Genomic DNA, 14,566 nt, shown 5'->3' on the forward strand with positions numbered 1-14,566 from the left:
ATATTTAGCTTTTCTAGCCTCTATAGAGCAGATGAGTCAAGGAGTTGATATTGGATTAGCCAAACAATAATGTCTTACATAGCCTCCACATTTGAATGTTCCCAAATTATCACCCTACTATTCCCTAACCTAGAGAAGAGGCTTGGTGGAATGGTAAAACTACTGGTCTACTAAGCCTGAACTGATAATGAAAATCCTTCTGGAATATTCAAGACAATGAAGGTATAGCTTCAACAGTCAGCCCCCTAAAGTGGATATTTTAATAAAATGATTTACCCTAACAAGGAAGCCAGAAGTCAAGCAAAAGATATTACTGGAAGATGAGTCATACTAGTGCAGGACCGATCTTCCTCTCATCTACAGTCTCCATACGTGGGACAGGAGGATGAAGACCACCATCATTTCCTAGAAAGGCATCAATGACAAAGCCAGAAAGGTAACTCGACACAGGGGGCCAAGCCAGGTGACTCCAGACAAGTCAGGTTACAAGCCAAAGTCCATTAGGGAGAACCATGCATTCAAAGCCAAGGAGACCAACACAAATACAAAAATTAACATTGTGGGGGCAGAGCCAAGGGTTCCAATGTGGGCAGGGACAGCATCTAAGCAGGAACACGGAGAGAGAATGCAAGTCAACTGCAACACACATTCCCGAAGCAATCCCGGCTCACCTTCCTCAACTGGTAGATATCTAGGAACCATGCGTAAGACTGGCCTAAGGTTCAAAACAGGCCAACACCAGCAATGCATAAGTGTTCTCCTGGAGAGCCAGGCAGAGTGAATAAGCTAGGATCTAGTCTGGACTTAAAGGGAGTAGTAAATTCTGTGACTCAGAAGCAGCCCAGACTCGTCTCTGGACCTCAACATAGAAAATGTAATTCCATGTTCTACCAAGCAATGGCGCTGCAGTCAGTAATACACCTGCTCTTGCCCTCACTGACGGGAAAGAGGGGGGACTTGAGCTTTGGGTTTGATCAGTCAAGCTAGCAATAAAGAACTGAGTTCAAGAATTCAAAAAATAACCAGAAGCAGATTTTGCCTCGATTTCAAAGGCATCAAGGCATATCCTGTCTGCTCTGGCTGACACAACATTTTTAAAGTAAACTTGTTGAAGTATAATACATATACAGAAAAGCTCACTAATCAAAGGTATGCAGCCAGATACATTTTCGCAACATAGATACACTGTGTAATCAGCACACAGGTCAAGAGACAGAACAACACCTGCTCCCCAGGAGCTCCTATCATGTCCCTTCCAGTTTCTGCCTTTCTTTCCACGTGACATTTTTACACTTAAAAAAAAATATTTTTAGATTCATAAAGAGTTGCAAAGAAAGTATAGAGAGCTCACATATATCCATCACCCAGTTTCCCCTAATGTTAACATCTTACACAGTCTAAGAGATTAACATTGGCACAATATAGACAAAAACACAAAGACCCCCATTCTCCCAAAGGAAAACAACAGGAGTTTCCTGTGCTTGCTTTAAGTTATAGAGATTATACATCCCAAAAGATACTGGATGACTTCTCTTTGAGCTGGACAATAGTAGCAGCAACATCATTTGCTCTGAGCACCCAAAGAAACGGACCCCAGTGAAACCTCCTAAAAATGCAGAGGAACCTCTGAAATTAACCGTGTTTTGTATGAAAGAATGTTGATTGCTCTGCTCAAGGCATATTGAGTGCCAAGGAATAAACCCATTTTAAATAGCTCCAGTAAAGAGGACTATATCCTACATGTATAAACAATTGAGAGAGGAACCATAACTCTATTTCCCATCTATCAGGAGTTATGTGGGTCTATCTTAACTTCTCTTGGCTGCCAGCAATTTGGCCCTTGGTAATTTTTCCATTTCCTTCACCAAGACCTTGGCCCTCAACAAATGTGACATGACATAGGCAGGACAAGTATGTTTGCATGAGAGTTAAAGGGACAAGTCCAGATGGCAGGAGGAGTGTTGACTGGGGTGTGCCCTGAAAGAATGGGAACATAATAAGGCCATGGATGGATTACAGTGGGAAAGAATGTAGAAAGAGAGAAAGGAGGAGTTTGGGGAAGGTACAGCAAAGCCGATGTGGGCAATTCCAGGTTATCGGTTGGGTGTCACCAGGTCTTAAGAATAAAAGAGACATACATATATATATTTTCAAGTGCTTCTATATAGACAGGCACTGTACCAGGCATCCAGGTCCCAAGTGGAAAACTGCACAGTGTCTGACCTTAAATGTCTCACCACCAAGCTTGTCAGAATCCTGAACCTAATTTGTGCCTACTACTGGGATTCAGATAAGCCCAAGCAAGCTAAATGAACTGGCAGGAAAACCCCACCTGAAGCCTTTTTAAATCAGGACCTGAAAAACCACCTGAGAAAGAATTCATTCTGCAGAAATAGAGCCAGTAAGAAAAGCCAGTGCTATACCGGATCCTTAGATTATTGCAAAAGAGAGACAATTTAGAAGTCAGCATGATCTGTTTGAAAATCTAACTCAAGCTCCAACACCCTCCATAACCAAATCATGTTGCTTATAATCATGTTGCTTATTTTTTTTATTTTAACAATTACCATGTATTTCTTTTATAGTAAAAAGAAACTAATAAAATTTTCTTAAAGAAAAATAGTTTTTGGTGGTTGTGGGCTACCAAAGTGAGGGAGGGAGTCTTTCTAAAGTTTTTCTTGGGACCTAGAATCTCTTCTCACCTGTCACTATCTTGTACTCTTTGGAGACACCACGCTGAAGCTTGGAAACAGATGTTCTCATTCCACCGCCCGAGTTCTCCTCCTCCAGCGACACCCTCCACACTGATAACGGCAGATGGCCATTCCCATCTCGACGTCCGTCTCCTGCAGCAATTTGTGAGCCTCAGAAGCTGGTATTTTCGGTGCATTTGTGCTTGGTTTATGGCAAATCACAACCCACGCAAAGCAAAACGCCAAGACAGCAACAGCAGTGGCGCAAGGCCAAGCGAGTGGCTCACTCAATAATCACGTACAAGTCACTTCAATGGGAGCCTAGTGCAGCTGCCACGAGTGGCTGAGAGGGAATGACACCCTGTCCAAGGCGGGTTGCATGTGGAAGCAGGTTGTGGGTACAGAACCAAGCAGCAGTGGATGAGTCTAGAATCCAGGTAAGGTAAAGGTGGGTGAGGCTAATTCAGAAGAGCGGATAGTGACCCAGGACCAATGGTCAGGACAGAGCAAAGGATCCAAACTCAGGAGAATATGGTCTCAAGGAGGGGTCAGCAAACTTTCTGACCAAATAGTAAACGTCTCGGGCTTTGTGGGCCATAGCTCTTTGTCATGACTACCAACTCTGCCACCATGGCATGCGAGTTGCCATGCGCAATACCTAAATGAATGATCACACTGTGTCACCATAAAGCTGTTTAGAGACATTGAAATTCAAATTTTATGTAATTCTCATGAAATATTATTCTTCTCTTGATATTTTTTTCAATCATTTAAAAATGGAAAGCCCATCCTTGGCTCATGGGTCATACAAGAAACAGACAGAGGACCAGAGCTGGCCCAGGAGCTTACTTGCCAACCTCTGGTCTAGAACAGCACCATCCAATAGAAATATAACATGAGCCACAAATGCAAGTCACATGCATAATTTTAAATTTTCTAGTAGCCACACTTTAAAAAGTAAAAAGAAATGGGTGATTGAGAAATTATCCCAAACATCTTGCAGATGAGGACCAGCCCTGTGCAGAGAACGAACCCCCTTGGATTGTGTTGCCTTTCTATCTCAGCCACATGCTAAACAAGGGGAGGAATATTCATGGAAGGAGCCGTGTTTCTCCACCAGCTTGGTTCTGACTGGTTGGAACTTGCCCTGCTTCCGTCTTGTTTTGATCAGCGCAATTTATTAATAAAACTTTGTTTGGAGGCTTCCTGACTCAGTTAAGCGTACCCAACACAGTATCTGCCAGTTCCCTGTCCTGGTTACCCAGGATTTGCCAAGGGACTGAGAGCCCGTGACATTGAGAGGCGCAGCCGTCCCCTAATTGCAGTGTTGTTGCTTGTTCTTCCCAGATATTTCTGCTTTGGTTCCCTGTTCATCTCTATTTTCACAGTCTGGGGCTAGAGTCTGGTTCTGAATCCCTTTAACAAGGGGTCCCTGACCCCCTTCCAGATCTTGCCAACCTTCCCCCTGGAAGTCAGATTCTAACCATCAGATGGGTTCCGTTGCTAAGGGACTCATTGCTTGGTTCTGGGTCCTGCTGATGCCCGGTCCCTCCTATGGCCACGTCCCATACTCTGGCTTGCGGTCCCTTGTGTTGCAGTCTGAAACTACCACACCCTGCGAGATGGTAGGTTTTGGATTGGTCGTTTCCCCTTTAGGGACCAGCTCTAATGCTGAGTCCCCTTTCTTAGTGCCAGCTCTTTTTGTCCTGCTGCTCCCTTTGCTCACACATCCATGGAGCTAAAGGCCCAGAACTCTCCTGCCTCTGCTCCTGACTAAGCTCATAAACACATCCTACTGACAGTAGTGATGTATGACTTACATCCATTCCCTTTCACGCTTACTTTCCAAGGTCTTTCATGCAGCTTTCAATCAACAATACTTAAAGTTTGTCTATACAAACACACACACAGAAAGACTGAATCACTAAATAGAGGAGGGGGTTGGAAGGGCATCAGAAGTCTAGGTTAAGGACGTTCTTATCCTTGAACAACACATTTTCAATTGAGTTTTCTAACAGCTGAACGAAAACATAGGCTGTGTGGTTCTCTTTTCTAGTTAATGGTGGCATGCCGAGATCCTGCCGAACATTACTTAATTTCATATCTTTAGGTTGATATAGTACATTGTTTCAGCTAAAATTTCTTAAACACTCTTAAGGAACAAATTGCATGGAAAACATTTTTAAGCATCATGATAGATCAATTCAACTCAACCAATATTGATTTATTTTTTAACTAAACAGGCCTACCAAGTCCCTCGTCTGTTAATGTGAAACATGGTACACACTATGAGGGAGAAAGATACAGAACCTTTCCCTGAGGAACTCACGGTGCGGAAGGGGAGATGAGACACACACCACATACTTATGAAGCAAAGTAGAAAGTGGTAGGAGCAATACAAGGGGCGTAGAGGAATCAGGGATCCAAAGACTCACACAGGCATGTGATTGAGACAATTAGGGTCTATGCCAGTAGAGATGGTAGGAGGGATAAGTAGAAGGAAAGGTCATTTGAAGGTGAAGGAACAGTGTGACCCAAGGCACATATGTAAAAATCATAGGTTGTGTTTGGGGAAAAGTCAGTGTCAGGGAGTCCACAGCTGATTGACTGGGTTCTAGAACATCTGCTTAAAATTATAGAAGCAGAAGCCAAAGACTATGAAGGTAGCATGGTGGATGGGTCACAGAGGGTCTAGAATGCCATGCTTAGAAGTCAGAGAGAACTAAGTAGGTAAGGTAGCCTAGGATCCATGCCTAGTGTCTTTATTCTGTAACCAAAAGAAGCCAGTGGAGGGTTTTGAGCCAGAAGGGGCTATGTTTAGAATTGGGCTTTAAGCAAATTATTTTGTCGGTTGCAGGCTGGAAAAAAATGAAGCTGGGGAGCCCGGGGACCACAGTGGATGCTGCTGCATCAGTTCAGGTAAGAGGTGAAGAAGAATGAACTGGAGCCAGGGCAGTGAAGGTGGAGAGGAGAGGATGGATGCAGGAGACAACACTGCTCAGTGCTTTTCCCTGGGTCCTGAGCTTTTATATACCCTCACTGCCTTGGCTATGAATGAGCACAGTGCAGTGAAATGAGGAGGCTGATTGGGCACTGGAGCTGGTAGACACAGGTTCAAATCCTACCCTAACACTCACCAGCTGTGTGATTTCGAACAAATTGCCTCACTTTCTTTAGAGATTCACTCCTATCATGAGGGTAAGAATATTTGATTCACAAGGCCATTGTGAAGATCAAACGTGAGAAAGAATGTGGGCCTGGCCCAGAAGGTCTCTACTGCCCCTCAGATGTTCTCCTGAATCCTGGACCACGGTCTACTATGGTGCTTTTCCAGATGCCTAAAACTGACCTGCCTCCTTGACTTCAAACCTTGAACTTTGCCTTTTCTGCTTGATATTGTCTACCTCTTCCTGGATCTGTTCTACTGCTTGACTTTGACCTTTGAAACATGGATGTATCTTTGCTCTAGATCTGTGCTGTCCTAAATGGTAGCCACTAGCTACTGGGGCTACCGAACACTTGGAATGTAAGACACAGGTGTAAAATATACACTGGATTTCAAAGATTCAGCATAAAAACATAAAATATCTCATTAATAATTTTCTTATATTGACTAATTATTGAAATATTTTAGTTGTATTGAGTTAAATGTTAATTGATTTTGCCTGCTCTTTTTTTTTTGAAAGGATGACAATGAAGCTAAGTTTACTGAGGACTTACTATATGACAGGCACTATTGTAGGCACTTCACATGCTTTGAGTTACTTAATAATCACAATAATCCTATGAGTTACTACTATTAGCTTTAATTTACAGGAAACTTGGACTTCAAGCGGCTCCCAGCATTTGGAGTCACTGTCCTGCATCGTAGCGATCGGTGGAGCTCAGAGCCACTCACAAGCCAATAGAGTCTTTCATAGATGTCACCCATCTGTTAGCCTAAAGATTGAAGGCCGCACTCTCTACAGGAAAATGTAATAGGATGAGACGTGGGACCACAATTTCCTGTTTTGACCAAGGGCCTGAGAGAATGCAGGATATGATGGGGCAGCTTTGGTGGGGCTTAGTGGACAGGAAAACTCCAGAGAAGAGGCCAAGGGCCAGAGAAGCAGAAAACCACGTACAATACAGAACACGTGTCATCAAGGAGGCAGAGGCCTGCCATGAGAGCAACCTCACCATTTGGTGAATCAGGAAAACATGTAAGATGGGCAAAGGAACAGCATTTCCTCCCTGCCCACTATAACTCTTTCCTTTCTAAACTTTACGGCAGACATTGCCGTCCCCATTTGACAGGTGAGAAATGGAATCTGCAAGTCAGCCAGCCATCACAAGGCAAAATCCAAGTCCACGTCCCCCTGGCTCTTGAGCTGGTGCTCTTGCCACAGGCTGGGCTGCCATCCAATAAGAGGTGATACAGAGTAAATAAAACTATTGGAGCTCACCAAAGACCCCTGTTGGTGCTGGGCTGGGGTGCAGAGTCCCCCCAGTGAGGCCAGTGCTCTCCTGCCTGCACTGCAGCTGTGGATGGTCTCAGGAGGGAAAGCACATGTCGCAAGGAGAGCTGCACTCACGCCCGGGAGACAGAAATCCCAGTGCCCACAGGTGCCCGCCACTGCTTCAGTTCACGGAGCAGAGTGTGTCTGCCAGCTCCTGGGGCCAAGGGCTGTGCTGCAGAACTGAAAGGTCAAGAGCACTGCTCGTCACCACCTGATGGCTGGGCCAGGCTGGTGGCCGAGGGCTCCGATGCACGCAATTACACCTGCTAAGAGCATGGGATGCCTCGGGCCTGCCCTGCCCGGCTTGACATTTCCTCTTTAATTGCCAAGCCTTGCTTTTTACCTCTTCAGGAGCTGACTCATCTTTTCAAGCCATATAGCTGGCATTTTGGAGTCCCCTGAATTCTCAAATGCCAAGAGTTTTCTCAAGTAGCATTTAATGGGGAAAAACTCAGGCCTAAATCAATTGTATTTAATATGTATTAGTTTGGTGTTTTCCTGTGCACAAGCAATTTTGCAAACATTGTGGTAGACCCATAGTTCTCCATCCAAAGGGAAGTCAGAAACATACTTTACTAACTACAATGCAAAATTTGCCTAAGAAATCTGTAGAAACTATGGTTAAGGAACAAAACACACTGCACTCCAGCCTGGGCAACAGAGTGAGACCCTGTCTCCAAAAATTAAAAAAAAAAAAATCAACAAACAAAAGAAAAAAGGAGCAATCCAGTAGCGCTTAAGCCCTCACCTTGTACAGTCTCTGGTATCCTTTCATCTAGTAGGTTCTGAGAGGACAGCATCCCCTCCTGGCCAATGAAATGTTCCGCCTTGTGCCATGGGGGCCCCGTCTCGGTTCTATTAAAAGCATTTTAATTAACTGCCACCGATGATACTTACACCAGGACATTCCTTGACTCCCTAAGTTGTTGACCCTACACACCTATGTTCCCAAGGCGATGGGGTGGGGAGCGACAGCCTTCTCTCCACCAGGATTAAGACAATGCTTCTATTAATATATTCCCAAGAAGGGGGCCTCATTATGTCTGCTCTTCACTAAGGACCGAAAGACATGTTGCCCTCTGAAGCTGGTTTGGAAGACACTTGACACACCCAAAGTCACCCTCCTTGTTAATAATTGATTTGTGTCTCAAGACAGGAGGAGACTCCAGGGGGATAGTCTAGTAGACACCACAGTCCCCAACTCCTGGGCCACTTCACTGCCTGAGCTTCACCTCCCCCTGCAACACACACTGGGGAACAATTATCTTCCAAGAAACTTAGGAACTGGGCTCTACAGCAAGAGGTGAGCAGTGGGCGAGCGATCAAAGCTTCATCTGTATTTATAGCTGCTCCCCATCACTCACATCATTGCCTAAACTCCACCACCTCCCCACCCCATGGAAAAATTATCTTCCATGAAAGCAGTCCCTGGTGCAAAAAGGTTGGGGACCACTGTTGTAACCTATACCCAAACCCCCAGGGGTGGGTGATGTAGTTTGTCCTCCTCTTTTAGCTAGAGACACCTGATTTTGGTTTCCCAACATTCAATCATCAGGTTCAAAATACTCTTCTCTAATATCCCAAGAGGTCCAGGAAATCCCCAGGTAAATATTGGCAGTACTCCTGGCGACAGGCTCCACTGAGCCAAAGTTCTTACTGAAGCAAATAGATTCAGCTTTGCCCTCAAAACCACACAGCACTCATATAGTTGCACACACACGTATATAAATCTATTTATAGCACTTTATTAATGATTTTGCAGGGGGAAATCTAGAAGCATTAGGTCTCAAAAGCAGTGAGGGGCGATTTCTGAGTCCAGTCTAAAAATGTGGCGATGTTCAAGTCAGAAGGCAGGAGGACCTGCAGCAAGGTGTTCCATGATGTTTTGCCACAGGTGGTTCCAAATCAAAGCTGTGAATGGTGAAAAGGTGCTTGAGGTGCACTCCCGCATGCTGTTGACCGTGTAACCTGGGACAGGCCCGAGCTACTAGGGTCAGATAAAGTGGCCAGGATCGGCTGGTCCTCCAACAGCCATGCATGGGGTGGGTCAGGGCTCCTAGCTCCACGCTGAAATGACAGCATTTCCTTCTCGTGCCTGTGCTTATGAGCTGTGTGCAGAAGAGCTGCCCTGAGAGAGGGAAAAGTTGGGAGGGAGTCGGGGCAGGGGCACTTGGGATGAATTGGCTGCCCTGGAGTTCTCCGTGATTGATGCTAATTGAATTCTAATTGAAACCATCCATCCAGGCCCCAAGCGCACCTGAAGGAAACTTCAATATCCGGAAGCCACACCCCAGGGAGTATGCGAGACTCTCTCTCATTGCACAATTCTACCAAGTACATTATATGTCTATTAAACCTTAATACACCTTTGGAGACTCCTCGGACTGCCCCGCTAAAGACAAAAAGAGCACAGCCTCTATTTTGGGCTGCCCTACAAAGCTGGGTTTTGACCTGGTAAGACTATTACAGTTCATTTAGCATCATTGCCATGCACCATGCTAATTAGAACTCGGGGACTCTTAAAAATCACTGGATTGTGCAGCGTTTCCTCCTAAGCCTATTTGTGTTGTGGTCCAAATCCTTATGAAATTTGTGTTCAACAAATAAAGTGGGGGTAGGAGGGCATGGGGAGTGAAAGGGTGGGTGGAGGTGAATGGGAATTTTATATTGCATTATAGTGTAAAAAAGCTCATCAAACACCCTTTTTCATTCTGCAAACATTTACTGAGCCCCTACTATGTGCAAGGCATTAACTGTTCCAGAATCCAGGGGTACAACCTCTTAAAAGTTCATATTGTAGTGCAGGGAGGCTGAGCAAGTAGAAATGAATAGATGGAACACTTTCAGGTGCTAAGGACAATCAGGAAAACAAAATAGGGTAATAAGGCAAGAAGTAGATTGGAGAAAGAGGGAGTTAGCCTGGGTTGATGGAAAAGGCCTCTCTCTAAGGAGATGACATTTGAGTTAAGAGCTGACCGATGAGAAGGAGATGTGTGAGAAGATCTGAGGGACGAGTATTCCAGAGGCGGCACAGCCAGGATAAACAGACAGAGGCAGGGAAGAACTTGGCATGTTTGAGGGTTAGAAAGAAAGCCAGTGGAGCCAAATAAGGAAAAAATAGAGACAAGTGAGATTAGAGAGGTAAGCAGGGGCTCGCAGGCCATGGAACAGAACCGGGATGTATGTGTGCAAGAGTGTGTGTGCTCCTAAATGACATGGAAACCATTCCTTAAGCAGGAAAGTGTCCTGATCTGATCTAGAAAGATCACTTTAGAAAGATCATTCTAGCTGCTCTATGGAAAATGGATTGGGGAAGAGGAGAGTAGAGGCAGAAATAGAGACAGAGAGACCTGATAGGAAGCTGTTGCAAAAGTTGAGCAAGAGATAATGATGGCTTGTACTAGATAGGAGCAGTGAAGATGGAGAAACATGGAAACAGCATCCACCGGGTGTACTGATGAACTGCATTTGGGAGTGTGTAGAGAGAGAGGAAATAAGGAAGCTCAGGGTCTCGCCTGGGCGATGAGCTGGATGGGGACACTCTTTCCTAAGGTGGAGACAGCAGGCTGAGGGACGGACTCAGAAGAAGAAAATCAACCTATGTTGTATTTGGGCTGTGCTTTGACACGACGGTCGAACACCCGGTGTGGATGTGGAGGAAGAAGCTCTTAGACAAGCCTCGTACTTGGGGAAGGGGGTTGTGACAATGTCTCGGCACGCAGAGGATGAGAAGGGATGAGACCCGCTGGAGACAGAGTGTGAATGAAGGGGACGGCCACTGGGGTCAGAGTCCAGGGCAGTGAGAGTCTGGCTGGGGACAGGTCACACAGAGGCCCAGCGCGAGGGGTCAGGCCTGCCAAATGCTACAGGGAGGTCTAATAAAGTTGCCTTTGGGGATTGGCCCAAAGATTGACTGGTTTCAGCTAGATGTGGTCACTGTTGACCTTATTACAGGGAGTTTCCATGAAGAGGTGGGGGACCACCCGACTGGGAAGCAATGAGAAGAAAATGGTAGGGGAGGAACAAGAGACACGGAGCATGGACAATTCTGTCTTCTCATGAAGGGAGGCAGTGGAATGGGGAGATAGCTGGGCTGGAGACGGGGGGCCAAGGCAGGATGTGCACTTCCTTCTGTGTGTGTGTTGGTGGATAGAAGCCCACAGACAGAGAGCAACCAGTCATGCAGGAAACAGGCAGTAACTGCTGGAGCAGAGCCCCGAGGAAGCACGAGAGGACGGGAGGCAGGGACCAGGGAGTGGCATCTGCCCTGAGTAAGGTCAGGACACCCAGCAAAACTGACAAGGTTGCACCTAAAGGCTAATTTGCAGAGAGTTGCAGACAATAAAGGAAGATACAAGTCTCTAAACAAGAAAATCCCTAAGAGTATTAAGTGTGAAGAGAAAACAGTGATGGGACAAAGAGTGACGGGGCAGTAAATAGGCTACTTCCAGCCCAAAGGCCTCTGTCACCAGTGTCCAGCGGCCCCTGTCCTGTTCATGGTGCTCTGTGATGTGAGCCCTCTGCTCCAGACAAGCTGGGAAATAGTTTGGAAACCAATATGCCTCAAGCGCCTTCTATCTGCTAGATGCTTTACAAGTATTCCCGTATTAAATTCTAGTGTAATGCTCGTAAGAACCCCATTTTACTGGTGACAATACTAAGATTCAAAGAACCTAAATGCCTTCCCCAGGGCCAAACAGCCAGTGAGTATCAGAGCTGGTACCTGACACCACATATGCCCAATTCCAGGTATCAGATACTTTCCAGTATCCCACATTGCATTGGGAAGAATTGGGTGAGAGGCATGGGAGAAGGCGAATGGAAACTTCCCGAAATTCTTCCTACTACAAAATTTCCTCTCCATGTTGCCTCTACTGAACCAAGTCTCTCACTGCCTTTCTATTCCTGTATTTACAATTAATCCTCCAGGAAATCTTCCCTGGATTCCCTTCCCAATCCTGCTTCTCAGTATACACCTTCTAGGACATCTGGTGGGGAGAGAGGGATACTAATTACCTGGTAGGAGAGTCACTGAGATTCAAGATGAAACATAAAGGTGGTTGGAACCTAGTAGGTGCCCATTATCACTATATTAATATTGTCATTATTACTCTGGCCTTAATTATTATTATTAACACAGCATCAACTGCTAAAAGCTTTCTCAGACGTGGTCCTATTTGTCCTGCCTCTCTTCATCCTAAGGTACACGGACCACAACAAAAAAGAAAACAGTGCAGATGATGCTCATTTGTACACAAGTAACCAAATCCTTGCTGTCACCTGCAATCTTGTAAAGCTCATTCATAATGCAAAGGTACAATGAATTCCATCCACATCACAGCGCTCCATTTTCCCCAGCTCATTGCTCGAAGTCACACATTATAAATTGCCTTTTATGTTATCTCTCTATTCCAGTAAACTCTTCCCCTAATCCTTTTACCCTGCCCAGGGCCCATGCTCCAGGGCTGCCTGCAGCAACTTACCAGCCACTGCATGGGCTACTCTTTGGAAAGCTATCGATTTCTATAAACTACTTTATTAGTGGTCATTATTATTCTGCTTCTAATCACCACTTTAATTAAAGTTTTATCATCCACATTAAAGAGGGGATATGACTTTTAATAGGCTGAATGGCTTTCTCTCAGCCATGAAGCATCCCCGTGAAATCAGCCAACAGACTCAGTTTCAAGGACTTTCTGAAGTTCCTCTCTTTCCAGGATGCAGGTGTGTGTGTGTGTGAGTGATAATGGGGGCAGGATGCACTGAGCTCACTCCCCCCGGCAGCCCCTCCGTCTCCCCATCTCGGGAACCCCCAGACAGGGAGTGCCAACCTTAGTGGCCATGACATTAGAATGATCTAGTCACAGTACTGGAAGTACCCACCGAATTTAAATGATCTGTAAATGCAGAAGGGGATATTGATTGAGACTCCAAAATCTCCTTCAGCTCCCCATTTCTTATAGCACTCACTTGAGTAAAATCTTCTCTTACTGGAGTTCCTCTCTTGCTCAAGGGCTAGAATAATAAATAGAAGCAATTGCTTCTCTGACCAAACTTACATCCGCACAGACTCATTTGCTGATGCACCTGCCCACAGAGGCTTCCTGAGTCCCCTCCCTGCAACGCTAAACTGAGTTCTTCGAGGGGAAGGGCAAGTCTCCCTTGATTTTGTATCTGCAACACCAAACCCAGTCCCAGGAACACACCGTTTCTTCGAAGGATGTGGAGTGAAGTCGCTGACTCCACGCAGGGAGCCAAGACCACAACAGAGAATAAAATAGAATCAACATAGGCACCACCTGCAGGGCCCTCTTTCCTTTTTATTTCCCCAGGAGTGAGAGGTGGGAGAGGATGTTCACAGCAACATTATTCACAACAGGCAAAAGATGGTTGCAACCCAGCGTCCACCAACAGATAAATGGATAAACAAAGTGTGGTCACGTACGCACAATGGAACATTGAAAAGGAAGGAACCTTGAAGCCATTATGCTAAGTACCGCAAGCCATTCGCAAAAGGATACGTTTTGTATGATTCCACTCATATGCAATATCTACAGCAAATTCATGAGACAGACAGTAGAAAAGTGGTTGCCAGGGGCTGAGGGGAGAGCAGAATGGGGAGTTTTTGTTTAATGAGTTTGTTTGTGACAATGAAAACTTTCCTGAAGTGAATGATGGTGATGGCTGCACAACAGTGTGAATGCACTTAGTGCTACTGAACACTTAAAAATGGTTAAGGTGATTAATTTTACACTATGTATGTTTTATCACAAGTAGGGGAGTATTCTTTCTTCTTTCGGGGCTGGGAGATATAATGATTTTGCAATTAGATCTTTTCAAAAATCTCCTCCTGGGGTTCCAGGACGTCTAACCACATCACACACAGCACATATCACAACCCGCACTCAGCCTTCCACTCGGTGGACACTGAGCACGCACCATGCGCCAAGAAGGAGAACTGCAATGTAAACTGCCCACGGTGTGCAAGGGGTGAGCTCCAAGGAAGCTACACTCCAGTCACCCAGCCTCCAGGGGCCCCACAATGTCACGCTCCCTTCAGTTCCTCCCACAGACTCACCCTGAGTTTCTCCAGATATGGGAAGAATGCCCCTTGCCCAAGGCTCTGTCACACTTTGTCACTGGGCCTGAAGCTGCTGCTTCCCAAATCCCGTGAGACCCCAGGACGAATGGTCCCTACACCTTGAACTGACAGCTGTCATTCCAGAGGCCTCAGAACGGGCCCATGGGGCCACCCTGGGGACAAATACTGTCCCTCACAGGGCTAGGACTCGCCTTGGACACAGGTTTTAACGGGGATGCCGGAAAAACTCGGTCATCAAGATAAATAATAGTTTAAGGCAATATTTTTTAAAA

The sequence above is a fragment of the Microcebus murinus genome, chromosome 18, assembly GCF_040939455.1.
Source record: "Microcebus murinus isolate Inina chromosome 18, M.murinus_Inina_mat1.0, whole genome shotgun sequence".
Taxonomy (NCBI): Eukaryota; Metazoa; Chordata; class Mammalia; order Primates; family Cheirogaleidae; genus Microcebus; species Microcebus murinus.